This window comes from Arvicola amphibius, chromosome 1 (assembly GCF_903992535.2).
Source record: "Arvicola amphibius chromosome 1, mArvAmp1.2, whole genome shotgun sequence".
In the NCBI taxonomy this organism is placed as follows: Eukaryota; Metazoa; Chordata; class Mammalia; order Rodentia; family Cricetidae; genus Arvicola; species Arvicola amphibius.
The window spans coordinates 185,348,624-185,366,363 of NC_052047.1; the positions used below are offsets into that span (position 1 = coordinate 185,348,624).

At 45.4% G+C, this 17,740-nt stretch overlaps 1 protein-coding gene and 1 pseudogene across 2 annotated transcripts in view; one reads left to right on the forward strand and one right to left on the reverse strand.

Annotated features, from left to right (window-relative positions):
* Positions 1-17,740, reverse strand: part of Fbxw4 (F-box and WD repeat domain containing 4) — a 94,187-nt gene that overhangs the window by 43,398 nt on the left and 33,049 nt on the right. The gene's annotated exons all lie outside the window — the stretch shown is intronic.
* On the forward strand, positions 12,988-13,338 carry LOC119805281 (annotated as a pseudogene).

Sequence of the window (17,740 nt, forward strand, 5' to 3'; positions counted from 1 at the left end):
CCAACCTGAATCCCAAACCTCCTCTGTGCTTCTTCACCCCTTTCTATGTCCTTGCCCACATCAGTACCCTTGCCTGAAGTGCCTTCTGCGATGTAAACAGGGCACCAGACTGGTCCCACATCATCCAAGGCGCACTTCTTCAGTAAGGCCGCTGACTGCTCTCCTCTACTCTCTTGAAGATTACTCCAGTTGCTGGTAACATTCACACTGTGTATCTACCAGGCCACACAGCTGGGAAGCACACACATTGTCCCCTCAATAAAATCTTAAAGGTTAAAAACTGGCTCTGAAGCTTCAGACATGCCATGTGACATGTGACCTCCAGCAGAGCAACATTTAGTATTCTAGAAGATGGACTTTCTCAGAGTCACATGACAGAGAAAAATTGTCTGAAGTTTATACTTTTTTCTTTTTTAAACTCAACATTTTTACTTATTTCTTTCTCCATAAAAGGTACCAAGTGAAGCTGAGGAAATACGCACTGTGTAAAGTGTTTGCCATGTAAAACCAGGCACTGTAGTCCATACGCAACCCCAATACCTGGAGGCTGGAGACAGGCAGATCCCAAGGGCTTGCCCAGCAAAACAGCGAGCTCTAGGTTCTCAATAAGATAAAAAAACAATGAAGGAAGACTCACAATATTGACTCCTGACCTTCACCCATGCACACATAGGCATGTGTATCTCTCACACATACACACTTTGGGAGGTGATGTAAATGATCTGAAACGGAACTATGATGCACAACTCTAAAAACTGTGTGAAAAGTCAGGGAACTGTACATTTTAAGTGGGTGAATTTAGCCAGACACAATGGTACATGCCTTTAATCCCAGCTCTCAGGAAGCAGAGGCAGGTAGATCTCTGTGAGTTTGAGCCAGCCTGGTCTACAAAGCTAGTTCCAGGGCAGCCAGGGCTACACAGAAAGACCCTGACTCATTTAAAGAAACTATCATATTATTTTGTGACATGTTTTTATTCCATAATCTATTTTGATATGTTTGGGGGTCAACAAATTTTTACACATACACACACACACACACACACACACCCCTCATCCTTTTAAAGGATAGATAGTATTTAACCAAAATCCTCTAAGTGGGTAGGTTGTACTCCTCATATAAGTCCTTTTACATGTATTTTGTGTACTTGTGTCTAGTTACTACCTTAGGATAAAGACCTAGTAGAATTTGTAGCAAAAGGTTTTTAACTTTATATTTTGATACTTGCTGCCAATCTAATACAATTTTATAATTTGAAAATTCTAACTTTTCTTGGACTCACCCTTAAACAGAAGGATTTTTCTGACACAAACTTCTACAAGTAGAAAAATCCTTTGGACAATCTATATGGTTTTCTATTATTATTATTATTATTATTATTATTATTATATTATTATTATTATTATTATTTTAAATTCTCAACCTTGACTTACTCCGGCCGCTTAAAAAGCATTAAACAAACAGAAAAAGGAGAACATTTCTGATGCATTAACTCCTGAGTTCTTCCCGCTTTACTAAATGTTACAGCTGACCTTCCTCTAGGGATGCCAATCATTGTTTTCCTTCTCTTCCAGTGGGGGAAGGAGATCAGGCTAGACCAGGACAGCTAACACTGCGGCTTCAACAGGAGAGCAAGGATAGCAGGAAAGACAGAAGCATCTTGTAAAAGCAGAGCCTCAGGGGGAGAGCTCTGCTGAGTAGAATGGATGGCTGGGGGCGAGGTTGCAGAGTGCTTGCTACACTGGCCAGCTGAACTGAGTTCAGTCCTGGGAACCCTTACTGAAGTCAGGTGTGGGGGCTGGAGAGACTGCTCAGCAGTTCAAAACACTGGCTGCTTTTCCAAAGAACCTGGGTTCAATTCCCAGCACCCATATGATGGCTCAAACTATCTGTAACTCTAGTCCCATGGGATCCAACACCCTCACACAGAGCTACATGCTAGTAAAACATCAATGCACATAAAAATAACAATAATAAAAATAAATCATTAAAGAAAAAGAAAGGAAAGAAGGGAGGGAGGGAAGGAGAGAGGGAGGGAAGGAGGAGTCAGATGTGGGGGCACATCTGTAATCTTAGCATTTCTACAGCAGTGGTGAGATGGAAGGCAGAGTGGGCAGAATAATCTCCCAGGCCAACTAAGCTAAAGCAAGACGTACAGTGATAGAAACAAGAGAGACTATGCCTTAACAAGTGGAAGTTGTCCTGTGACCTGGTATTCAAGCACACCCATGCACGCGCGGGGGAAGGAAATTTCAGGGTCATGCTCTCTGTGGATCTATAGGCCATAATATAATAGTGCTGGATGAAAAGTCAATGCCAGCGATGAGCAGTTAAATCTGCAGCCGCCTATTAGGGGACTGTACTCCCGAGAGTCCAGAGTTTGAACTTGGCCCTAAAGGCCTTACTCAAGGGCAAGACTTGAGCTAACTTCTCTTTTGAAATTCCTTATCTGAAAGAGTTATGTATATCGTTCAGTGGTGGATCACTTGCTTAGCATGTGTAATGTCCCATGTTTGATCTCCAACACTGAAAAAAACAAAACCACAGTCTCAAAATTCCTTTTTTTTAAAGATGTATTTATTATGTATACAATGTTCTACCTGCATGTATCCCTGAAGGTCAAAAGAGGGCACCAAATCTCATTACAGATAATTATGAGCCACCATGTGGTTGCTGGGAATTGAACTCAGGACCTCTAGAAGAGCAACCAGTGCTCTTAACCTCTGAGCCATCTCTCCAGCCCTCAAAACTCCTTAACTGAACCAGGAATGGTGGTTGTGGTGGTTTGAATAAAAATGGCCCCCACAAGCTCATAAAGAGTGACATTATTTAATATGTGGCCTTGCTGGAGGAAGTGTCACTGGGGGTAAACTTTGATGTTTCAAATGCTCAAGCCAGACCCAGTGTCTCTCTCTCTTCCTACTGCCTGTGGATCCAGATGTAGAACTCTCAGCTCTGTCTCCAACAACATGTCTACCTACATACCACCATGCATCCCACCATGATAATGGACTAAATCTCCGAACCTGAAAGTCAGTCCCTGTTGGAAGGAGGCCTCTTGCTGGTTCCCGGCCGCCCGGCTAGCTTAGACCAGAAATAATCACACAGTAACTGTATTAATTAAATCACTACTTGGCCCATTAGCTCTAGCTTCTTATTGGCTAACTCTTACATATTAATTTAACCCATTTCTATTCATCTGTGTATGGCCACATGGCTGTGGCTTGCCAGGTAAAGTTCTGGCGTCTGTCTCCGGCAGGGCTATATGGTGTCTCTCTGACTCTGCCTCTTTTCTCCCAGCATTCAGTTCTGTCTTCCCTGCCTACCTAAGTTCTGCCCTGCTATAAGTCCAAAGCAGTTTTTTTATTCATTAATAGTAATCGCAGAATACAGAGGGAAATCCGACATCAAGTCCCAATTAAATGTTTTCCTTTATAAGATTTCCCTTGATCATGGGGTCTCTTCAAAGCTACCCTAACTAAAACAGTGGCAAATGACTGTAACCCCAGCACTTGGGAGGCAGAGACAGAAGAATCAAGAATTCAAACTTGCTACACAGTAAGTTTGAGGACAGCATGAGCTACATGAGACCCAGCCCTTCCCCTCTTAAAAAGTCCCGTGCTTTGAATCTGATAATGGGTCTATGGGAAGGCACTATGTACCAGCCCCTGTGTTTCATCCTCAGCACTGCAAACAATTTAATTTTGTTTATGTTATTTTGTTTTGTTTTTCAAGACAGGGTTTCTCTGTGTAGCTTTGGCTGTCCTGGAATTCACTCTGTAGACCAGGCTGGCCTCGAACTCACAGAGATCCACCTGCCTCTGCCTTCTGAGTGATGTGATTAAAGGCGTGCACCACCACCTGGCCATAAAATTCTTCATCTATAAAGAAGGAAGGAAAGGACATATGATAGCAACAGGTAGAAAGAGGTACATTTATCACTTGTGTGGTCAGAGGCAGAAAGAGCCACATCTTAGCCTGCCCCACACAAAGAAAGCAAAGAGAAGCCTGTAGCTATGCAGTGTTTTCTATTACTGAGGTCCATTTATACTCAACACCCGCCCGCCTTCCCTCAATGCTTCTCCCAGCCTTCAAGTTTCTTGCTGGCTTATCAGCTAGAAAAAAAAGGCAACACAAAGCTTCTCGCCTGCTGTTCTACTGTGTCAGCATAGCAGGTGGTGGCTACCATTGTCTACCCTGATCTGCAGCATCACCATAGCATCCAAGGGCTGCATACACTATGTCACTAGCCTAGAAGCAGAATGCTACAGAGGAGCAGAAGCAAGGACAGTGAGAGAGGACAAGGCCTCGCGGCACCACGCTCACTCAGGCCATCAAGAACACAGACAGCACACTAGGAAGAGCCCTGGCTTTATTTAATGCCTTCTCACAGACAAGTCGGTGCCATTAGAACACAAGCTGACCAGCCTTCAGCTGGAAGCTCCAGTTCCCAGGGCCTGTGTGTATGCTTCCTAGAGTGTTCTGACTATAGACAGTGCTACTGTTCTCCATCCTACGACCATGTTCTAAAGCTGGATCATGACTTTGCCACAGTAACGAACAAAGAAGAAAGCAAGACAAGCTAAATGGAGCCAGAGACAAATCTGAATGAGAGAAGAATCACAGAAAACTATAGTTTTAATTTAGTTGTGTATGTGCTCTTGAGTGGGGTGATGTAAGTGTGCATATAAAACCTTGAGAAGTCATTCTTCAGTCACCATCTACCTTGTGTTTTGAGACAGTTTCTCAATAGGCTAGAGCTCACCAAGTGGGTCAGGCTACTAGCCAGTTAGAGTTAGCCCAGGTGATCTCCTCAGTGCTAGTGTTATAAGAATATGCTGCCACACCCAACCCCCACTCCCACCCCTTCCTTCTAACATGGGTTCTGGATATCAAACTCAGGTCCAAAACAAATGAGCTATGTCCCCAGCTTGCGATTTTTTTTTTAACATTTTTATTGTGTGTGTGTGTGTGTGTGTGTGTGTGTGTGTGTATGTGTCTGTGTCTCTGTGTCTGTGTATGTGTCTCTGTGTCTGTGTATGTGTGTAAGGGCATGAAGTGTCCTTTGTACCACAGCATGCCTGTGGAGGTCAGAGGACTGTTGCAGGGGGAGGCTGCTTGTTTGTCCCGGCTGCCCAGAACCAAAATAATCACACAGAAACTGTATTGATTAAATCACTGCTTGGCCCATTAGCTCTAGCTTCTTATTTACTAACTTTTACATCTTAATTTAACCCATTTCTATTAATCTGTATATTGCCACGTGACAGTGGCTTACCGGCAAAGATCTGGCATGTCTGACTCTGGCGACTCTGCCTTCCTCCTCCCTCATTCAGTTTAGTTTTCTCCGCCTACCTAAGTTCTGCCCTATCAACAGGCCAAGGCAGTTTCTTTATTCATTAATGGGAATCACAGCACAAAGAGTGGACTCCCACATCAGAGGACAGTTTGTAGGAGTCCATTTTCTCCTACTATGTGGGTTCAAGGGATTGGGCTCAAGTCACTAGGCTTGATGGCACCTTTGCCCACCTAGTCATCTTGCTGTCCTCAGCCCTGTGATTTTTAATTCTTTCAGTCTCCTCAAAGATTCTCTCTTAGCCGGGCAGTGGTGGTGCACGCCTTTAATCCCAGCACTCAGAAGGCAGAGGCAGGCGGATCTCTGTAAGTTTGAGGCCAGCCTTGTCTACAAGAGCTAGTTCTAGGATAGGATCCAAAGCTACAGAGAAACCCTATCTCGAAAAACAAAAAAACAAAAAGACTCTCTCTCATTACTTGAGATTCTCTCCTGCAAAGTCAGATCCTGCAGATCATTCTGCGTGTTAGTGTAGCCCAACTGGTACCCATGTCTCTTCCCCAGACTTTTTGATGCTTGTTCATGCTTTCTATTTGAAATGAAAATAATGAAAAAGGAAATCTACAGAAAGCAATTTCCTGGGCCAGCACCTCCTGGCCCTTACCTCCCTCCTGCTTCTATTCCTGTTGCCCTCACAGCGCCTCAGCTGGCCTTCTGTCTCTCTGACAGGTGACACAAACCAGGTTACACACTATAACCTACTAAAATGTCATGGCTGGAGAGAAGCAAGAGAAGCTTAGAAAAGAGGCAAGGGTGGGCCAGTGAGATGGCTCAGTGGGTACAGGGGCTTACCACCAAGACCAATAACCTGAGTCCCATCACCAGGACGTACATGGCAGAAGGAGAGCACCAGCTTTCACAAGTCCTCTGACCCCACACATGTACCACACACAGATTAACAGATTCACAAACTAATTCATCAAAAGGAAAAGAGGCAAGAATGTTACATACTCTGCTTTAACAGGGTACTCCAGAGACAGAGAGACTATACATGCAGCAACAGGCATGCTGTTTTGTTTTGTTTTGAGACAGGGTTTTTCTGTGTAGCCAGCTGGCTGTCCTGGAACTCAAGACAGCCACCTGCCTCTACCTCCTGAGTGCTGGGATTAAAGGTGTGCACCACCGCTGCCCTCAGGCGGGCATTTCTTACACAAGACAGGAAGGAGAACCCCCTCTTCCCAAAACCTCACAATCTGAAATTTCTAGATAGAAATTTCTAGTATTTCAATAAAGTACTAGAGAGGCACAAGGTTAGCCTTGTGATGTTATTCAATCTATTTACAGAACTGGTCTGAAGAAAGAGCCAAATAAATCCATTGCTTTTGGTAGTGCGCAAATACATTCTTTCTTGTCATCTTGCACAGAAATTCTAGTTAGCACAGAAAGATTGATAATCAACACAAACTTCTGTAATTCACAACATCTCTACATGCAGCTAGCTCCCATCACCATCCCAGTGCTGGTAAACACACGGATGGCCATCTCCCCCATGTATGAGAAGAATGTCCCAGGTCCTGGGGCTCAAACCACACCTGCCAAGTATAACAGCATAATCATGAACCCACTGAGAGTTGCAGACACAGGAAGCTATTGTACCAGCAGGATTCCTATGCCGGGCCCTAAGCCCATGACCAAGCAGAGCATATTTGTCTGTTCTGAACTTAGAGGAGGGGAGAGAGACAACTGGCTCCACGACCAGCCAGCAAGAGGACCCAGGGACTAGCACTCAGAAGATGGAAGCAGTAGTGATGGGGGCTAAGGAGAGGCCTTAGAAAGAAAATGTAAAATGGAGTAAAGAACCTAAGACTTCTAAAGTGACATTAAAATCTACCAGGATGGCCCGAGAACCACCTAAATGCGGAAGGATGGGGTGACCTTCAGCAAACATACCCTGCTCCTGATCCGTCACTGCCCGGCACTGGCCTTTCACTCGCTCCCAGTCCCCACACCACTTAAGGCCCCATTGGCTCAAGAGACTAAAAGCACGTGTCCTTCCTGAAGATCCCTATTCTGGCTGTCAGAGTGTCACAGCTAACAGGTGGAGAGAGCTCCTTAAACATATGAGCACCATCCTGACAAGCCACTGGGACGGATCAGTGCCGTAAGTCAGGCAGGGCTAGAAGCTTCCGCTCCACCATCAGGTTCCCCTTTAGCCTTGACAGATCAAACCCCAAGCCGAAGCAAGCTACAGAGATCAATTCTGTCTCTAAGCCAAAGGTCTTCACAGTGAGGGACCAAAGCTGCCCTGCGTGAGCCTCTGCTGGCTGAGTCCCAGATTAATCACCACCAGGCAAGGGCTGAGCACCAGCCTGCAATCCGAGCCTGGGCAACACCTGCAGAGGGGTCTTCCCAGCACCTCCCTCATGCCCTTTGGGCAGGACCCCAGGGCATGAGGGTGTCCACCTGTTGGCAAGGCTACCTGGGAGGAGTAGGTGACATTCAGCTAGCTTCCACCTGACAGATAAGTCATGGTGATTTGAGTAGGTTAGTGAGGTATGGAAGAAATAGGTAGTCTCACACAGTGAAGTCAATGCCCTAAAAGAAAGAAAACCACAGCTTCTCAACAGAAAGTCCAGTGTCTCTCTCACACTCAGTGAGGGAAGGATGCCTCAGAGGTGTGGACTCACTGGATGCCTTCTGCATGTGGCACACACACTTACTGTTTGCAGACCAAGAGAAGACTGACAGTAAAGAAAAAGACGACAGGGATGTCTTCAAAACCCTCCTGCTGCCCCTTATTCTGGTGAAAGGAAGCTTCAATGCAAATGAACTCCTTCCCCGCCTCGATTTTTCGAGACAGGGTTTCTCTGTAGCTTTGGGGCCTGTCCTAGCTCTGTAGACCAGGCTGGCCTCGAACTCACGGAGATCCACCTGCCTTTGCCTCCCGAGTGCTGGGATTAAAAGTATGTGCCACCGCCCAGTGCAAATGCATTCCTTAAAAACGATGAGACACTTGTCCTGAGTACCAAGATCTGTAAGAACAGAGACCTCAGAAAACTTTGCAGCAGAGATGGCATGGAGAACTAGTGAGTGAATGTGGCGGGCACACACCTGTCTGTCTATGCAGGCAAGTGCATCTTAGGATCAAAACACCTTATCACATTGTACATGTTTTGCAGATGGTGACCCCTGAGTGTCATGATGCTAAAAGGGCTAAAGGAGGAAAAGGAGAAGCATGGAGAGTCACATCTTTAGAAAGGCTGCTTCCAGGCCCAGAGAGATGGAGGTATCCTTCCCACCTGCCCATGGCCGAAGGGAACAAAATGTGGCAGAGGGCAAAGAAAAGTACAGGCCAGAGAAAAGGAGCTGGAGCCCCAAGAGCACCTTCATCTGAGGATGATACCCCAGCTGTCATAGCTTGTATGCCACAAGCTTCACCCCAACAACTCCCTTTGAAGCTCCGGCTACAAGCCAGAGTTAGGATAGAGCAGGGGCTACAATTACACACTTGCTTGGGGAAGGGGGTGGGTACTGCATGTGACAGGCCATGAAAGGTCCCAGCCTATAAAACAGCCTGGAAAACAAACCCTTAATTTAAATGTTAATGAAAGTGCTGTGGCGACTTCAGAGGCTTCCTGGCTGCTCAGAGAACAGCTACAACGGTCTTAGGATTTATGGCTCCCCTTTACCCTCCCACCTCCCTCTCTCACCCACTGAAGTTTAAAGAGGAAAAGGGGGAAAGAGAGAGAGAAAAGGAAGAAAAACACCTAATTTTAACATTAACACCATGCTTCCACCTTGGGATGTGACTGCTGAATTATCTGTCAGTAGAACACTGATCAAAGAAAGATAAACACAGGCACACTGCACACAGCAGCCAGGGCAGCACTGAGGAAAGGTGGCACAGAGAGTAGGAGGGAGGACACCGATCCCACACTCTGCAGCTCTCTTTGCATTTTAGTTTTTAACTGACACTCAGAGCTGTATAGATCTACAGGAGACAGTAAAATAACCTGATATGTTTGTACAAGGATAGTGATCAAACCTTCTATGTATTAGAAACCTTCTGATACCAAAGCATCGTGGTGCACTCCTCTAATCACAGTAGGGGAGGCAGAGACTAGCAGATCTCAGTGGGTCTGAAGCCAGTTTGCTCTACATAGGGAGTTCCAAGACAGCCAGTGTACACTGTGAGATCCTAGCTCAAAAAATTAAAGAAAACTTCTGACTCTTCCAGTAATTTTGAAATGTATCATAAATCAGTGTAGACTAATGCTACTTCACTATAATAATAGTAACACCAGAATCCATTCCTCTTGTCCATTCGTTTCCCTTGGATCCTCTTGAGCCTCCACTTGAGAACTAACCACTGCACCACCTACCCATCTGATCCTCCCATCTAGTTCAATAAGCTAATAAGATAATAGCTTTTGTTTGTTTGTTTAGTTTTTGTGGGACAGGATCTCACTGTGTAGCTCTGGCTGTCCTGGAACTCACTATGCAGACCAGGCTGACCTTGAACTCTTAGGAGATCTGCCTGCTCTGCACACAGATAACAGCGATTCTTCAGCAGTACTGGGAAAAGAACAGAAGAGCAGAGAAGTAAGAGGAAGAGGAAAGAATTGAGGTTGGAGAAAAGGGAAGACATCAGAGACAGGAAGAACAGCAGGGAGCTGGAGAAATGGCTCAGCAGAAAAGAAGAGCACACACTACTCTTCCACAGGACCTGGGTTTGATTCCCAGCACTCATGTCAGGTGGCTCACTGCTACCTGGGACTCCAGCTCCAGGGGATCCAGTGTCTATGGCTCTCTCTCTCTCTCTCTCTCTCTCTCTCTCTCTCTCTCTCTCTCTCTCTCTCTTTCTCTCTCTGTCTCTGTCTCTCTCTGTGTCTCTCTCTCTGTCTGTCTCTGTCTCTCTGTCTCTCTCTCTCTCTCTCTATCTCTCTCTCTCTTTCTCTCTCTGTCTGTCTCTGTCTCTCTCTCTGTCTGTCTCTGTCTCTCTCTCTCTCTCTCTCTCTCTCTCTCTCTCACACACACACACACACACACACACCTGATTAAAAATAAAAATAAATCTAAAAGAAAAAGCTACTGATACTGAGGCTGGGGAATGGGGCTGGATCTCTGCTGTAGGGACACAGCTTCAATGCGTCAACTCTTACACACATGATCTAGCCTCCTGTAGTGGCCGGTTGCTATTTGTAGTGTTTTATTTAAGGCAGTTTCTTTAAGTCAGTTCTTGACAAGTGAGCTAACCACATTTGCCAGGCAAGAATCTGCTCCTAAAAATGGGTTCTGAGCCCGCCAGGCATAGAGGGGGCTGGACTTTCAGACCAGCAAGCAGCTCATTACGGGTCTCATCCTGCCCTGAGGAATGGCTGAAATCCAGAGTCCTGAGGAACTGAAACCAACCCCAGTATTTGGTCCTTCGTATTGGTGACAATGATGCTCCACGAGGCTTAAATGTGCATAGGCAGTGAACACCAAGATGGAGGGCAGAGCTGAAGACACATCAGGGCTGACCCAGTGGGATGCCCCCACCACACACACTAATGCCTGACAACGTCATCACATTTCTAGCTGGAGCCGTGCGCCACCTAGTATGACTCAAGGCTTCTCTCTTCCTCCTGCCACACCAGACCCTCCAGTGTCCTCCTGTAAACTCTGACTCTCATCTTCAAGGGACACCCCCTCCTGTGTCTGGCTGTCTGACAAAGCAGGACAAGACATTCCTGCCTAACTCCTTCGTTCCTCGGGGCCCCAAAGGAGGCATTCCAAAGGAGGAAAGAAGGAAGGGAGAAAGGGAGGAAGGGAGGGAGGGAGGGAGGGAGGAAGGAAGGAAGGAAGGAAGGAAGGAAGGAAGGAAGGAGAGAAGGAAGGCCCTTAAGCCACCATAGTCCACCTAAGCCACCAGGAGAAGTTACGAGATGGAGCACTCCAGTCATTTTGTTCCCCTTTCTTCAGCGTCTCAAGGCTGGAGATCCCCTTCATATATATCAGTTCATCACCAACCAGAAGGAAAACCTACAGACAAACTCCTCACATTTGACTCTTCTCCCCCTCAAAGCACTGAGTGAGCTGTGGTGCCCAGGTCCAGAAAACAGCAGCAGTGCAGAGAAGAGAATCAGAGGAACCCACACTGAAACTGCCTCTGTCCAGCTCTCAAACTGTCCGAGCACACTCCACATGCAATTACCCTTCAGTAAAGAAAGATGTACTTCAGCAGGCTAGTGATGGCATCTACCACACATGGCACACTGTAAAGCCTGTAGCTGCTGAACAAACACCCTGCTCTCCCAGTACCGCCACCCACTGCCAAATGGTGCACAGTGCTGGCTTTCCTTCCAGACCCACCCTCACCCCTGGGATAAATGAAGCAAGAAGGAGCAGCTTCGCCATCAAAACCCCCCAGAGGCCACAACTCACTTTACAAATTTGAATCGGTACATTTCATGCAGACTTGGACTAATCCCCCCCAAAACAAACAGGCCACCACAGCACACAAAATTACATTGTATATTTAATAACACAGTAAGTCAAGTTTCTACACCTATACCACTCATATATTTCCCTGATGTCAGAAGCAGGAGAGAAGGGATTAAAGCCCAAGAATGTGGGAAGCCGTCCTGACCACACTAGCCCACACGGCAGCAGAGGTGCTCACAGAGAGGCAAGGGCTCTACCGAGTACCTTTTTTTTTTTCCCTTTCAGGAAAATAGATATGATGTCTTCAGAGAAAGGGAGAGCTACATATTTATCTCCCTTCTCCTTCCAAGCAAACAGATTCATTTCAACCCAGGTCCCAACTGCAGGATGGAGGGGTCCAGAAAACCAAGGGCCTGTGTATGTGCGTTCCCAGAATGGCAGAAGCATTTACTTGAGTAGGTCTGAGGCCTCTCTCACATGTGGCCTTCCCCACCAGGCCCTATGTCAAGTCTGGACACCAAACAGTGTTTCTGGGCTCCCACAGAGGCTTTCAAAGAGCCTGGGACTGGAGTTACAGATGGTGGTGAGCTACCATGTAGGAGCTGGGATCAGACCTGGGTCCTCTAGAAGAGCAGCCAGTGCTCTTAATCACTAAGCTATCTCTCCATCCCACTTTCAATAAGGATTGAGTCTTATAAATAGTTTTGTAGGGCTGGGTGTACTAGTGCACGCCTTTAATCCCACTACTTGGGAGACAGAAGCAGGTGGGTCTCTGTGAGTTTGAAGCCAGCCAGAACTATATAGTGAGACCCTGTCTTGAAAACAACAAAAACAAAAATTTTTTAAAAAGTTTTGTATTGTTCTTGAATATTTACTAACTTCATTCAGGTAGAAATAACTTTTTAAAAAATATTTATTTATTTATTTATTTATTATGTATACAATATTCTGCATGTATGCCTGCACGCCAGAAGAGGGCCCCAGACCCCATTACAGATGGTTGTGAGCCACCACGTGGTTGCCGGGAATTGAACTCAGGACCTTTGAAAGAGCAGGCAATGCTCTTAACCTCTGAGCCATCTCTCCAGCCCTAGAAATAACTTTTAAGTAGTGATAAAATATATTAATCTGATCTGGTGCCCTCTTCCGGCCTGCAGGCATACACAGGAAAAGAACACTATATATAATAAATAAATAAATCTTTTAAAAAATATATTAATCTGTACTAGTCATATAAAAGTATTCAGAGTCTCTTTCTGCCATCTTCCTGTGCAGTCACCATGGTACGTATGAATGTCCTGGCTGATACTCCAAGAGCATTAACCATGCTGGGAAGAGAGTCAGATGCAGGTCATCATCAGGCCTGCTTAAAGTCATCATCCAGTTCCCAACTGTGATGATGAAGCAATGTTAGATTGATGACCGCAGAGCTGGGAAATCATAGTGAACCTCACAGGCAGTGAGGCTGAACAAGTGTGGAGTGACCTAGAAAAATGGCAGAACAATCTGCTCCTATCCCATCGGTCTGGCTTCATTGTTCTGACAACCTCAGTTGGCATCATGGTCAAAGAGGCAAGACAAAACACACAGGAGGGGAAATCCTTGGGTTCTTTTTCTAGAGATGTAAAACACGGAAATAAAAAGCCTCCATGACTGTAAAAAAAAAATACTCAGAATTCACAGTGACCTTAGGAGCTATATCTGAGATCATGTATAATGCTTTTCTGCCACCCAACTGTGGAAGTCACAGACGATTGTTCTAGGAACAGTGTGTACCTTTTTTTATTTCCTCTTGTTCACCCAACGGTTAGAGGTAGGAACTTCCTCTACAGAACAGGCCTCCATTCATAAGACCTGAGTCTTGACAACAGGATAAGAAGGATGTGTGGGAATCAAAGGAAAAAGTCCTTGCCTGCAACCTTTCTTTGAAACCTACTATTTCTTTTAGTATTTTTTCGAGTAAACATAGCCTTGAGCTGGGCAGTGGTGTTATACACCTTTAGTTCCAGCACTCCAGAAGCAGAAGCAGATGGAGCTATGAGTTCAAGGCCAGCCTGGTCTACAAAGTGAGTTCCAGGACAGCCAGGGCTACACAGAGAAACCATCTGGAAAACAAAAAATGAAGTAAACCAACACAGCTTTGAGCACACAACTGGTATTAAATGTCACCTTCCACAACTGCTTACAGATTAAAATTTCAAACCCACAGAAAGAAGGAGAAGTGATACCTAGACACAGGTCAGGATTCCTGCTTTCTCTTAATTAAAAGTGACTCCTGTTAGGCCTGGAGTTTGAGGGTCTGTATGTATTTCATGCTGAAAGTGCCTGAGTACAAACATGTGAAAAGAAGAGGGAAAAACCAAGAGCATCAACAATAAAGTGCACAGGACTAATTATTTTTAACAGAAAAAAAACAATAATCGAGAAAAAGCAGAGCAAGATCTCCTCGCTGCCCAGATTCCTTCCAGCTTCTCAAGGAAGCAGCAACGGAAAATGGAGGACTTATCCTTAGCGGCTACTCACAGCCCTTCATGCTATTCATAAGGGTCCAGCACCATGCCACTCAGTGACTGACAAACACATTCAACAGGACCAGTAGCAGGGAGGTGACAGAAGGCAGCCATTGAGGATCACTTCAAAAGAAAGAGAAAAAGGAAGAGAGATTCCTGGGGAGACTCCACCTCAAGAAGACTACAAAAGAGCAGTATGACTGCTGGGCAGACGGGCAGCAGAAGCCAGGGAAGCCTATGAAACAGGCTTGAAAGCAACTGAGCACAAAGCGGATGCTTCATTAGATGAGGGAGCTGACGTGCCACGACAAGACTTAGAGCTTTCCAGTCTTCATTAGATAAGACGGTGAGGGAGCTGATATGTGACTATAAGAAGTAGAGCTTTTCAGTCTTTATACTTTTTTTTTTGAGACAAGGTTTCTCTGTGTAACAGCTCTGGCTGTTCTGGAATTTGCTTTGTAGACCAGGCTAGCTTTGAACTCACAGAGAGTCTCCTGCCTCTGCCTCCAGATTAAATCTGCTTTGTAGACCAGGCTAGCTTTGAACTCACAGAGATCCTCCTGCCTCAGGATTAAGGTGTGAACCAGCACCATCCTAGATAGACAGATAGATAGATAGATAGATAGATAGATAGATAGATAGATAGATAGATAGATAGATAGATTACCTATAGCTATATCTATATATTCTTTCAGGTCATTGTCTCGGTAATCTAGTCATGTCTGTAAAGAGAGCACAGAAAAAGGAAATGATTTGTCTAGAGCCACTCAATAGTAGCAGGCAAGGAGACAGTATCTCCTAGACAGCTCTAAAGAACAGACCTTGAAGGTGAAAGTTGTTACCTCCTGGGTTAAAAGAATAGATGAATTTTTTGTTTTGTTTGAGACAGGGTACTCTGATGCAGCATTGGCTAGTCTAGAATTCATAGAAACCCACTTGCCTCTGCCTCTGCCTCTAGAGTGCTTCCTAAAGACATGTGCCAGCATGCCAGCTGGATGGACTTTTTTTTTAAAGGCTCAAAGTCATGGACAAAGTGGACAGAGATGGACTTAATAATACAGAAAAAAGATCCTAGTCCAGTGTATTCTTTGAATATACAAAAAGGGGGGGACAATAATTACCCCAGCCCATGTCCCGGATGTCTAGTTTAAAGTCAGAATTCCCAACACAAGCTTTTAAGAGAGTCCAACCTGAGTTTATTCCTGGGACCTAGATAGTGGAAGGTCAAAAATAACTGCTGAAAATTGTTCTATGACTTTCACATGTGCACCACGGCACACATACACGCACACACACATGCACTGACACACTCACACAAATAAATAAATGAAATATAAACGAGAGTCTGCCAGGCATGGTTATTTGGGGCTATGGAACCCCAGACCCTAAATTTCCTATAAATAACTTGTTTTTCCAATGCTTACAGCTGCGCTGAGCAAAACAACTTGTTTTCCTGTGTTTGCAGTTGCTCTGAGCACGAGACCCTCGGGAGTTCTTGATGGCAGGGGAGTAGTTTCTGGTGGGTTTGGCTGGGGCGTGGCTATCAGTTAAGGATCCTTATATCAGCTGCCCTGGCACACAGTAAAGGGGGCATTCTTGGTATTCTTGTCTCAAGGATCACCCGTATCCCCACGTCTCTGTCTATGTGTGTGTTTAAATCTCCAGGGCCCCTGCCCTAGACTCACAGACTTGGTGCTTTACACACGGTGGCTCACTTCTGTAATCCCAGACCTAGGGAGGCACAGGCAGGCAGAGCTCTGTGAGCTCCAGGCCAGTCAGGGCTCCATAGTAAGACCCTGTCTCAAAAAACAAAGCAAACACGGCCGGGTGGTGGTGGAGTCCATGCTTTTAAGATCTCTGTGAGTTCAAGGCCAGTCAGGTCTACAAAGTGAGTTCCAGGATAGCCAGGACTGTTACACAGAGAAACCCCATCTCAAAAAAAAAAAAAAAAAAAAAAAAAGAAAGAAAGAAAGAAAGGAAAGAACGAAAGAAAGAAAGAAAGAAAATTAAAAAAAACAAAGCAAACTCAAACAGAGCTCAATACATCATCTATGAAATTAAGGAAACTTCATAGTCAACACTAAACAGCCAGCCAACAATGGACAAAATACTCATTCAGGACTAAGAAAATACACCAAGAAGATTGAAGAATAATGTTAAGAAAGCATAAAGGGACCCAAAAGGGACTTAGCAGAGGGTTTTCACAGAGAGCAGCTGGCTAGCAGTGGCTATCGGCTAGAAGTGTAGTACTCAGGGCACAGTCAGAATAACATTACAAAGTCATGGCCTTGCCTGTGGTCAGTCTCCACGTTATGTCCAGAAAATTCAAACTCAGTTACTCAGATCTGAAAAGCCTTTTAATTAGGAAGGTAAATTCCATTCTCAACTTCTCTTATAGACACCATCTGCAATAGGTGTTCTATGGTCTTTCTTTGTTGAGAGAGTAGAAGACTATAAGGCTGAGGTGTAGGGAACAGCCCATATATATACACTTCAGCCTCAATGAACGAGTAGCAAGTACATGGCCAATCTCTAGCCAGAGTCCCTTCTACCAACAAGCCTACTCCAGCCTCCTGAAGCCAAAGCCGAAAGTGATCACCAAGACAAAGTTACCAGCACACTTGTCACCTCCCACTTGCCTCCCTTAAGTCCCCACACATATCCAGCCCACAGACACACGAGCCCGGCAAATAAGCTAATAAGCTTTCAGAGGGTGCGTTAGGAAGAAACTGCAGAGGAGACAAAGCTGGCCAGCTCCATTCTTCCCCGCCCAGAGCTCCCACACTTGGCTTCTCCACTCCCTGCTGGTCTTCCCTTTCCTCCTTCCTAAGATGCTGGAATGATTTGTTCTGAAAAGCGACAGGTTTATAGGTTAGCCGACACCTCTGCTCTGTGGAATTTTAATTAACTTCTCCCATCGTCAATATGCTAAGGAATGGGGTCTCCATTCTCTGGGGTCAGCAATGTGTTTCAGGTCCTGCTATATCAGCCGTCAAATTGAAGAATTAATGACGTGGCTAATCAGCTCTAATTCTTAGGAAGGAAAAAATTGAAAGGGAGTTGTAGAAGAGAACAAGAGGAGGGGTACAGGCTCCATGAGGTGAGGAGAAAGAGGCTGAAGGGGGCTGAGCAAAAGGGCACCAACTTGCTTATAAAAACAAGCAACCGACTTAATCAGGTGGTGGAGGTAGGCAGCCCTATTGCTTTCCCAGGTCCACTCAGGTGGGATGGGAAGCATCAAGGAAGTACACGCAGTCAGACTCTACTAACTTCCATTACAGTTCAACTATAGAAAAGTGTCTGAACCCCACTGAGGAAGAGAGATGCCCTGCCTTGGTTCAAGATAACCTAGATAAGTGCTAGAGCAATGGTTCATCAGCTAAGAGCCTTGACTGCTCTTTACAGAGGACCTAGGTTTGATCCTCAGCACCCACATGGTGGCTCATAACCATCTGTAATTCCACTCCCACGGGATTCAACACCTTCTTCTGGCCTCGGGGGCACTGTATCT